Source organism: Brassica napus, chromosome C8 (genome assembly GCF_020379485.1).
Source record: "Brassica napus cultivar Da-Ae chromosome C8, Da-Ae, whole genome shotgun sequence".
Taxonomy (NCBI): Eukaryota; Viridiplantae; Streptophyta; class Magnoliopsida; order Brassicales; family Brassicaceae; genus Brassica; species Brassica napus.
The window spans coordinates 29,599,946-29,610,084 of record NC_063451.1 but is presented as its reverse complement, the minus strand read 5'-3'; the positions used below and the strand labels follow the sequence as shown (position 1 = coordinate 29,610,084).

Genomic DNA, 10,139 nt, shown 5'->3' with positions numbered 1-10,139 from the left:
ATTACAAACTTAGACTAGAAGATTTGAGTAATACAAAGCGCGTAGTCGATATTGTTTTATTACCTGTTGTCACCAACGAAGTCAGTTGAGACAACATCGTCCTCCGTTTTATTACCAAGGATTCCCTTTATCTTGCCTTCAGATTCCTCCCTGTGTGCATATTTGTCTACAGTCTAATCCAATCAAATTAGTTCTCTTACAATAGATATGATGAAACTTAGTGATATCTTATACCGAAAGCTTACTTGATATAGCCTTCTTGATTTCGTCGTAGGTAACAATCCATTATCTTCTAACAAGACACAAGGGGGTGGGCGTTCGGATAATATTTTAATTTGTCTTTATGTTTCTGAGAAAATTTTGTCTTTAGTCTGTCAGTTAGTTTTTTTTTCTTCTCTCTTTTTAGTTTGATAGTAATTAAAATAAATAATGATTTGATAATTTTAAGAGTAGTCAAATTTAGTAGGGGAATTACAAATGTAATATGCTATGATTGAATTATTTTTATGATTATAGTTGTATATGTACATAAAAGGGGGTTGCGTGCGAGAAAATGAACTACTTCTTACCTTACTTGTTGGATTAGCTTCTACATGGAACCTTGGGACATAACTCGGTGTTCTGTTCACGCTTGTGTAAGAATCACCTGAAACTCTAACAGATTTATGACTCTTGCAACCCAACAATAAACCACCACTGCTAGGTTTCCGACGGTTGGATTTGGCGATTTTAGGGTTTCGAGTAGCCTGGAAAGACCGGTTTTCGACAGGACTTGTAGCACCTTTAGACATAACAGATTAATCCACCACACTTGCCATTACTACGCTCTACGCTAAGCTTACCTCACTTGGCGCATAACAATCCGATGACTCTGGTTCGCTGCTTTCTTGCCTTGCAAGAAACGGTTTTGCCATCCATGTTAGGCGTTTGATCTCAAAGAGATCTGAACTTAAATCGCTCACTGTCCCATCTTCCTCTGGTTTTGAAGAGCTAGAGTGATCCCATGGAAGTTGCTTTCGAATGATTCTCTTCTCAATGAGAGGAGATCCAAATATTTCCAGAGACTTCCTTTGTTTTAATATTTCTTCTTGTTGTTGCTGATGAAGCTTCATCTCTGAGCTCAGATTTTCAGAGAATCTCATTTGCGTCTTGATCTTCTGCAGACCAGAGGTTCCTGTCTGAACGTTGACAACATCCACTGAACTCCAGTTAGAACAAACGCATCTGCTGTTGAGTCAAGAGAGATATGCGAAGAAGATCTTGTGTGAAGCGGGGATGGACGACTGTAACTCGGTGCAAGCACCAATGGAGTTTGGATTAAAGCTCACTAAAACAACGGAAGAGCAATGCATCGACGCTACAGAGTATCCTCGTCTGATCGGATGTCTTAGGTATCTCATTCATACGCGTCCGGATCTTGCGTTCTCTGTGGGACTTCTGAGTCGTTACATGCATGAACCAAAGACTTCTCATGGCTCAGCTTTGAAGCAAGTCCTCCGATACTTAAAGGGTACATTGTCGCAGGGGCTTGTGTATAAGAAATCAGAACAAAGACGTCTTGTAGGGTATAGTGATAGCGGACACTGCATAGACGAAGATGATGGTAAAAGTACCACTGGACATATGTTCTATCTGACCGAGTGTCCAATCTCATCGCATCTGAAACAGGTGATTCGAGAAAGATCAAATTCTCTGTATGACCTTCCACGTCCACGTCCTATGTTGTAAAAACGTCCACCTCTTCCCCTATTTCTAAAGTCTCCATTATAGCTTCGATGTGTTTGTTGCCCTTCCGTGTTCGAGTATAGTAGTTTGCTTTGAGTCTCCTGTTTGTCTTCTTCATCTTCTCCTACTCTTTCTTCATACGCTTTAAGACGCCCTATGATGTCTTCGAAACTAGTAGTTTTAAGATCTAAGACTTGCTTGAGCGAGGCAACTATATGTATATATTTTTTGCATGGAAGAGATGAAAGAAACTTCTTCACCAACTTCGACTCTTCTATGATTTCACCCACTACCATTTGTCCCATACAATCTCTCTCTCTTCATCTCTCTTTTGATAAATGGGTTTTGCGGTTTGGCTTGACATCAACGCTAACATCCAGACTAACTCCACCATACACATACACTAAAAAGAAAAAGCAAATAAAAAGTAAACATTTTGGATGAATAAAAGCATAAAATATAAGAAAATTTCGATATAAAATCATTATCAGCAACCCTTTTGACAAACAAAAAAAAAGATACACAAAAGTTTAACATTTTTATTTGTTGGTAATAGAAAAAGAAACCCTATTTGAAGTTGACAAATAAACAAGAAAGTAAAACCTATTTTCAATGGTTTGCCCACTTTCATATGCTTCGCTTTATTCTATCCCACATTATTGTGGCGGGTTGTTCCATTAATTTATGTGAAGCAAAGTGTAACTCAATTGATATTTCTATGGAGAAAAACAAACAGATTTGCAACTAAAAATAAACTCATGCTATTTCATTAAAATTTTAAATACCAATCTTTCTAAATTTGCCAACATTGTCATATACAGTATAATCTAATAAACAATAAATATCATCATAGTGTAATGCATTTGCAGTCTTCTACCATTATTAATCTGGGCTCTTAGGGAGAAGATCTTAGCTTCGGCTAAAAATCGTTTCTTAACTTTTAATTAAGAAAAACTAAGAACCGTCTCTTAAATAAGAGATATAAGAGCCGGTTCTTACCCGAAAAGTGAAAAAAAAACAAAACAAAACAAAAAAATGTCAAATCATGAGTTAAGAATCTCAAATTAAGAACCCGGGTTAATCATGCTCTTCTGTAAGGTATACAGATGAAATCTATAACAATAAAGTATATTATTCTCCGTTCTCCACGTAATCAAGTCATATGGGCAAAAACGTGACACGTGTACAATTTTCTTTTAATTATCAGAACCTGTTTTCTCGGCGACTCAACACATAATTTATTGGGTCAATCTTACTGGGCTTTAGAAACTTTCAAATACCCATTCTGGCAACAGCCCACGACCCTTCCAACCCTAGCCTGGTCGTCACAGTCCAGCAAAGATTCCTCCATCACCCTCATCGTTTCCATCGGGAAATTCATCAGTCTCAGCAGCTCACTGTTACGGTCTAATAACGTCGACCCATTCTAGATCATTCAATTCTGTTCTTTACTCCTTTCTTTATGAGAGATGGTATCGTTCTACATCCCTTTGTTTCTCCACCTATATAAATCCCTTTGTGAATCCAACAACATTTTAGGTTCCCTTTAAAATTCAGATGTACGAGCTGTTTGGTTGCTAATGTTGTTGGACAACCCCATCATGGAGTTCAGGTACGATGATCTCTATCTGTTCGATCCTCAGTGTTTAACCTAACTGGATATTTTCTTACTATGTTTCATGCCCTAATTGTGTATAGCCAGGCTATACGTGCTTTAAAAGAAGCCACTTGCTGTGGAAGTTTGAGCTCACGCTGGCTGGATGCACATTTATTCATCTCAAATATATATTTTTCTCTGCAGGGAAAGGGTTTCTTTAGCTCATGGAAAAAAGCACGAGTAAACGATCAGTTAACCGGATGGTTCTGCATTGACGGTTCTGTATTGGGTGCATGATAATATGATCAAGATAGATGAAAGAGTGTCTCTTTCTGCAGCTGGAGATGGTTATATTGCAAAGGTAACTTCCACCAAGGAAACCCTAATGATTCATTTATACAGAGAAAAAAAATCCTATAGGTTACATCTACAACCTCATGAGTCAAACTGTGTACCTTCTCAATCCTTGATGATTGAAAAATGGGGGACCCACACTTGCAAGGAAGGTGCTTATCCAACCTTTTAATAACTTTTTTTCTAAAAGACATGAGATACATTTTGACATATAGGTTGGAAAACCAGATGTTGAGCTACAAGAACACATTATTTTCCCTTAACCTGCAATGTTTTCTATTTTTGTGTTTTATTTTTACTGATTTCGTGTCTTTGTATTTGAATCACATGCAATAAGAAAAGAGTTTTGGCTACCAGCCTAAGGAACGGATTTCGGTTCACCGCCTTTCTCCAGTATCATTGCTGGTATCCTTCTTAAAATCTTTATTAACTCTTCAAGCTTAGTGTTGAGAAACCAACATGATCAACATCAACCACACATGTCTGAGTACAGACTTTGACAATCACAGCTTTTAACCACCAACTGTGAACAGGAACCAGTTTTTAGCATTAGCTTATTTCAAACCCTGAAACTGCAAAGTTTTTCTTTTGTCTTGGACTTAATTTTTCATGTAATGACAGTCTTAGCAATGTAGATTGCAGCTGCGATTTTGGAACTGTTAAGTTTGCGTAAAGATCAAGAAGCTGCTCATAAGGTAATTCTAAGCCAAGGCTAATCTTAAATTACACAAGCAAAACCAAGGCTATCACTTCTCATGTATTCCTCTTTCATATGTAGTAGTTTCAAAGAAACCAGTGTATCCATCTTCTAAGCCGGGAAAAGACTTATACAAGCTGAACCAAAGAAGCACATTCCTCGTATAGCTCCAGAGGTTTTGAATGTGCAAGAGAAGGATGAAAAGGTAGATGGAGATGCATGTATCTATGAGCAAGTTTTCCATAGTAAGGATGAGGACATGAGGCAAGCCATGAACAAATGAATCATTCGTGAACTGATAAATCTCTCTCTGTCTTATTTTTAACAGCTTATCTTTTTGTCATTAATTTTGACAGAGAATGTACTTTCTCAGCTGATTTTGGGTTTGACAGGCAGACTTGAAAATGATAGAGCTGTCTACAGAGGAGAAAAAGCTAGGGACTAAATACATGAAGAATATTTTGTCTTAAAATTAAGTTAAAGTGATTCCTTGGTTAAATCATTGTCACATGAAAGATGTGTTCATAGAAGTGTATGCAGTGTTATCTTTCTTTGTCGAACATCTCTATAGACTATCATTTTCAACTACTACCAAAGTAAAACTTGGAAGCTAAGAGAAAAATTGTACATGCTATAATTCAATAAAGTTTTAGATATTATCCATTATTTATGTTTTTCTTTTTACTGTTAGAGGATTTCTTTATTTATGTTTTCTTATCTCTATTTTAGGTAAACTGCAATTATGTTTATTTTAAACTTGAGATTACCTAAAGAGCTCTTCGACATGTGGTATGACATTGCTTTTCTACATGTATTTGCAATGTAACACAAAGTCAAACTATTCCATGACCGATCTGGGTGAACGTGCATCATAAGCTGTGTTATAAACACTAACGATGAACTAAAAGTCTAAAAGACATGTGGGTAAAAAGCAGATATAGTATAAACAATCAGCATTAACTTAAATAAAACAGTAGAAACGCTTATTTTTAAATAGCTTTGTTAAATACGAATAGGAGAATGACAACGAGTAAAAGAAAAGTTAACAAACATATTTGAACAACTGTATTTACGCTTTGACATTCCAAAATATCGCATTTTTTTGCCAACTCTTAAGTCATATTATTAATAAATTTATCAAATAAACTATTTTCTGTAAGATATAATCGAAAATAGCTATAAAGTGTAATTTAGGGGGCCTATTGAAAATGAAATTTGTGTGGAATCTGAAAATTTTTAAAGTTCAAAGATTTTTAAAAGTTAAGTAGATTTGATGAATTCTTGCCATATGTATTGCATAAATTGTCATTGATTATGATTGAATAGCATGAATTTCCATATATGTTTTTCTTTCCAGATTTATCTTTCAATAAAAATACTTAATTTTTTTTTATTTCAAGAAATATAGTTATTTGATGTTAAAATAATTTTTTTTATTTTTTAATATTTGAATTTGTCTTGTTTGATTTTTGTTTAAAGTTTTATAAGGTCAACCTATGATTTTTTCATGATTCTTGATTATGTTATCTTTAATAATTTTTTTATCTTTAAATTTCTTTTCACAATTATCTTTCACGTGACAACAAAAATGTAATACACAACTTTTTGTGTTTGTATAGTTGTGTTTTTTGTTACATAGATTCTAAGAATCTTATGAGTATAAATGATATTTATAAAGTTGAGTGTTATGAGTAAAACTAGAAAGAATTTATGTCCCAATAACAAGAGAGTTTACTAGAATTAAAAAATCAATAAAAATTAAACTTTTTGAATAACAAACGATTTTATATAGAATTTAAAAGTCCATAAACCAATAACAAAGGATTCTAACAAAATTGTAAGAATACATAAACCAATAACAGTAGAATCTCTAAATTTTATAACTCCTTCGAAATTTAACTACCAATAACCCTCCCTTATTTGAAGTTGAAAAATAAGCCTTCAACAGTTTTTATGTTTTCTACTTTTGTATATTGTCCCGAGGTTATGCACTATAAACCGGTTGTTGTTCCCGACTGTCGTTGCACGTCTGCTTCGTTCTTTAAGATATACTGCTTCTTCGTTTTGCGAGTTTGTGGGGATAGACATACTGCTCCTCGACGTAAAGGTATTTACTATTTGTAAATACCATTTGTTTCTTCAGTCATGCTTTTGGACCTGACTTTAGAGGTTACAGTGAAAACTGATTTTTTTTTTGACATGCTCTAAATGTATACAGTAGTCTTACAGATAAAACTAAATTATAACGCTAAAAAAAATACATTACTATCTAAATTTTTCATATCTTATTATATAAAGCTTAGTTCTTTAAAGTTGCTAATTAACATAATCGTGACACTAGGCAATTATATATTTTAAGATTGTGACATGTGTTAATCTATCTCATAATTAAAAAAAATATACTAAAATATTAACAAAAATAAATTTTATTAAAAAGTAAATATAAATATTATTTAATAGTAATTTTCCTTTTTAATAGTAGTTTTTCTTTTTTAAAATCCTAACCAAAAGATTATTTTAAAATAATTTTTCTTCTAATATTGTGACATGTGTTTAAATATATAATGATTTAAAAATCTATACTAGTAAAATGGACTTTTTAAGGCTCCATAGAGCGTCCACATCAGCGAAAAAAACTTATTCCGAAAGATGACACATGGCATTATTATTTAAAAAATAGAAAATAAATAATAAGTAAATTTGCAATATAAAGAAAAATAAATAATAAGTAAATTTGCAATATAAGAAATAGAAACATTGCATTAAAAAATAATAAGTAAATATACAATATAAGAAAAAAATAAATAATAAGTAAATATACAATATAATAAATAGAAATATTACATTAAACATCTATCATAATATAATCATTTGATATAAAAACAAAAAAAAATTAGAATAAGTAAATATACAATTGAGAAATGAAAAACTAAATTAAACATCTATAAAATAATAACTAAATACAAAATATAAGAAATCGAAATATTATACTAAACATTATCATATTAAAAATTATCTTATTAATAGAATAAGTAAATATAAACGATAAGAAAAATAAATAATAAGTAAATATAGTATATAAGAAATAAAAATATTACATTAAATATATATCGAAATATTATCATTGATATAAAAAAGGGACCTTTTGAGGCTCCATAGAGCGTCCACATCAGCGAAAAAAATTCTTCCAAAATATGACTTTTGGCATTATTATTTAAAAAATAGAAAATAAATAATAAGTAAATTTGCAATATAAGAAAAAATATATAATAAGTAAATAAACAATATAAGAAATAGAAACATTGCATTAAACAATAATAAGTAAATATACAATATAAAGAAAAATAAATAATAAGTAAATATACAATATAATTAACGGAAATATTACATTAAACATCTATCATAATATAATCATTTGATATAAAAACAAAAAAAAATTAGAATAAGTAAATATACAATTGAGAAATGAAAAACTAAATTAAACATCTATAAAATAATAACTAAATACAAAATATAAGAAATCGAAATATTATACTAAAAATTATCATATTAAACATTATCTTATTAATAGAATAAGTAAATATAAAAGATAAGAAAAATAAATAATAAGTAAATATAGTATATAAGAAATAAAAATATTAAATTAAATATATATTGTAATATTATTATTGATATAAAAATAAAAAATAAGAAAAGATAAACATTAAGTAAATACACAATATAAAAAATGAAAAAACTAAATTAAACATATATCTGAAAAATGTAAAGTTAAATAAATAAAAGTAAATTTACATTATAAAAATATTACACTAAACATAAATTATAATATTAGAATAAATAAATATAAAATATAAGGAAAATAAATTATAAGTAAATATACAATATAAAAATACAAAAAATACATTAAACCTTTATCTGAAAATATATAATAATGAAAATAATAAGTAAATATATAATATAAGAAATAGAAATATTACATTAAACATCTATCGTAATATTATGATTTGATATAAAATAAAACAATTAGATAAATAAATATACAATATAAGAAATAAAAAACTACTTTAAAAGTCTATGTGAAAATGTATAGTTTAACATTTTATTATTTTCAAATATTTTTGTAAGCAAATATACAATATAAGAAAAATAAGCATAGAATCTAAGATTTTTTTTATCACATTACACATCTATCATAATATTATCATTTGATATAAAAACAAGAAAATTAGAATAAATAAATTTATAGTATAAGAAAAAAAAAGGGTAAAATACAATTAAGAAATGAAAAGACTAAATTAAACATATCTCTGAAAAAATGTATAGTAAAATAAATAATAAGTAAATATACTATATAAGAAATACAAGTATTATATTAAACATCTACCGTAATATTAGAATAAGTAAATATACAGTATAAGGAAAAATACAAAATAAGTAAATATACAATATTAGAACTGGAAAAACTAAATTAAACATCTATCTGAAAAATGTATAGTAAAATAAATAATTAATAAATATAGACTATAAGACATAAAAATATGGATCATCTTTTTTGGAGAGTTAATCCAAAAATGGAGGATCATCAATTTGCGTGGATATTATGGTATATTTGGAAAGGTCGAAACAACAAAGTTTTTAGCAATTTGGATGTTGATCCAAGAGATACGCTTAAACTATCGGAATTAGAATCAACACTTTGGGCGGAGGCACATGTAACAAATAATCAGAGGGTTGCAAATCAAGTACATGAAATAATTGTACCAACAATACCAGGAAAAGGGTATTTCATAGATTGCTCATGGAAAGATAAGGAACAATTCTTAGGACAAGGCTGGTACATCACTTTAGCGGGTTTTGATGGATTGCTAGGGGCACGGAATGTCCGGGCAAGTCTTTCACTTCTTCATTCGGAGATGGAAGCGCTAATATGGGCAATGGAATGTATGAGGAATTTACGGTAATTTCAGGTCACATTTGCGATAGATTGTTCTCAATTGATAAAGATGGTTTCGAACGAGAAGAATGACCAGCGTTTGACAATTATCAGGAAGACATTAAACTGCTGAAAAGAAGCTTTCTAAACTCAGAGATCGTTCATGTACCTCAGACAGAAAATCAAAAGGCGGATAGCTTAGCACGCAGTGCTAGGAAACAATCGTCTTTCGTCATTCACATGGACAGAGTTACCGGTTTGGTTTACAGAGTCAGTCAGCATGAGTTTGTAGATGATTGATGTAAAAAAAAGACATAAAAATATTAGTATAAAAATAAATAATAAGAAATATTATTATGATATTTTATTTTTATTCTAATATTATAATAGATTTATAATTTAATATTATGTAATATTTTAATATTATTGTTAGTAATATAAATCATATAGAAATGTTATATACTATAATAAGTAAATATCAAAAATATAAGAAAAAATAAATAATAAGTAAATATAGTATATAAGAAATAAAATATTATATTAAATATATATCGTAATATTATGATTGATATTAAAGCAGGAAATTTATAATAAATAACTATACAAAATAAGAGAAGATCAACAGTAAGTAAATATACAATATAAAAAATAGAAAAACTAAATTAAACATTTATCTGAATTAAACATTTATTAAAGAGTTAAAATACATCTATGCTATAAGGTTAAATAAACTAGACTTAGGGCTTAGAATTATGGGGTGGAGTTTTGTGGATATGATTTCAAAGTTTGAAAAATAAAAAAGAAATATTAAAAAATTTAAAATAAAATGGGTT

The 10,139-nt window shown here is 29.6% G+C and overlaps 1 long non-coding RNA gene across 4 annotated transcripts; it reads left to right on the top strand.

Annotated features, from left to right (window-relative positions):
- The first annotated feature begins 245 nt into the window (after positions 1-245).
- On the top strand, positions 246-5,050 carry LOC106377303. 4 transcript variants are annotated; one of them, XR_001275785.3, is made up of 5 exons: positions 246-3,197; positions 3,283-3,337; positions 3,527-4,081; positions 4,312-4,371; positions 4,455-5,050. It is a non-coding gene; the product is annotated as an uncharacterized LOC106377303 (long non-coding RNA). The 4 variants fall into 4 exon arrangements; XR_007327842.1 differs by having other exon boundaries at positions 3,428-4,081; XR_002660616.2 differs by having other exon boundaries at positions 3,424-4,081; positions 4,458-5,050.
- Positions 5,051-10,139: the final 5,089 nt, after the last annotated feature.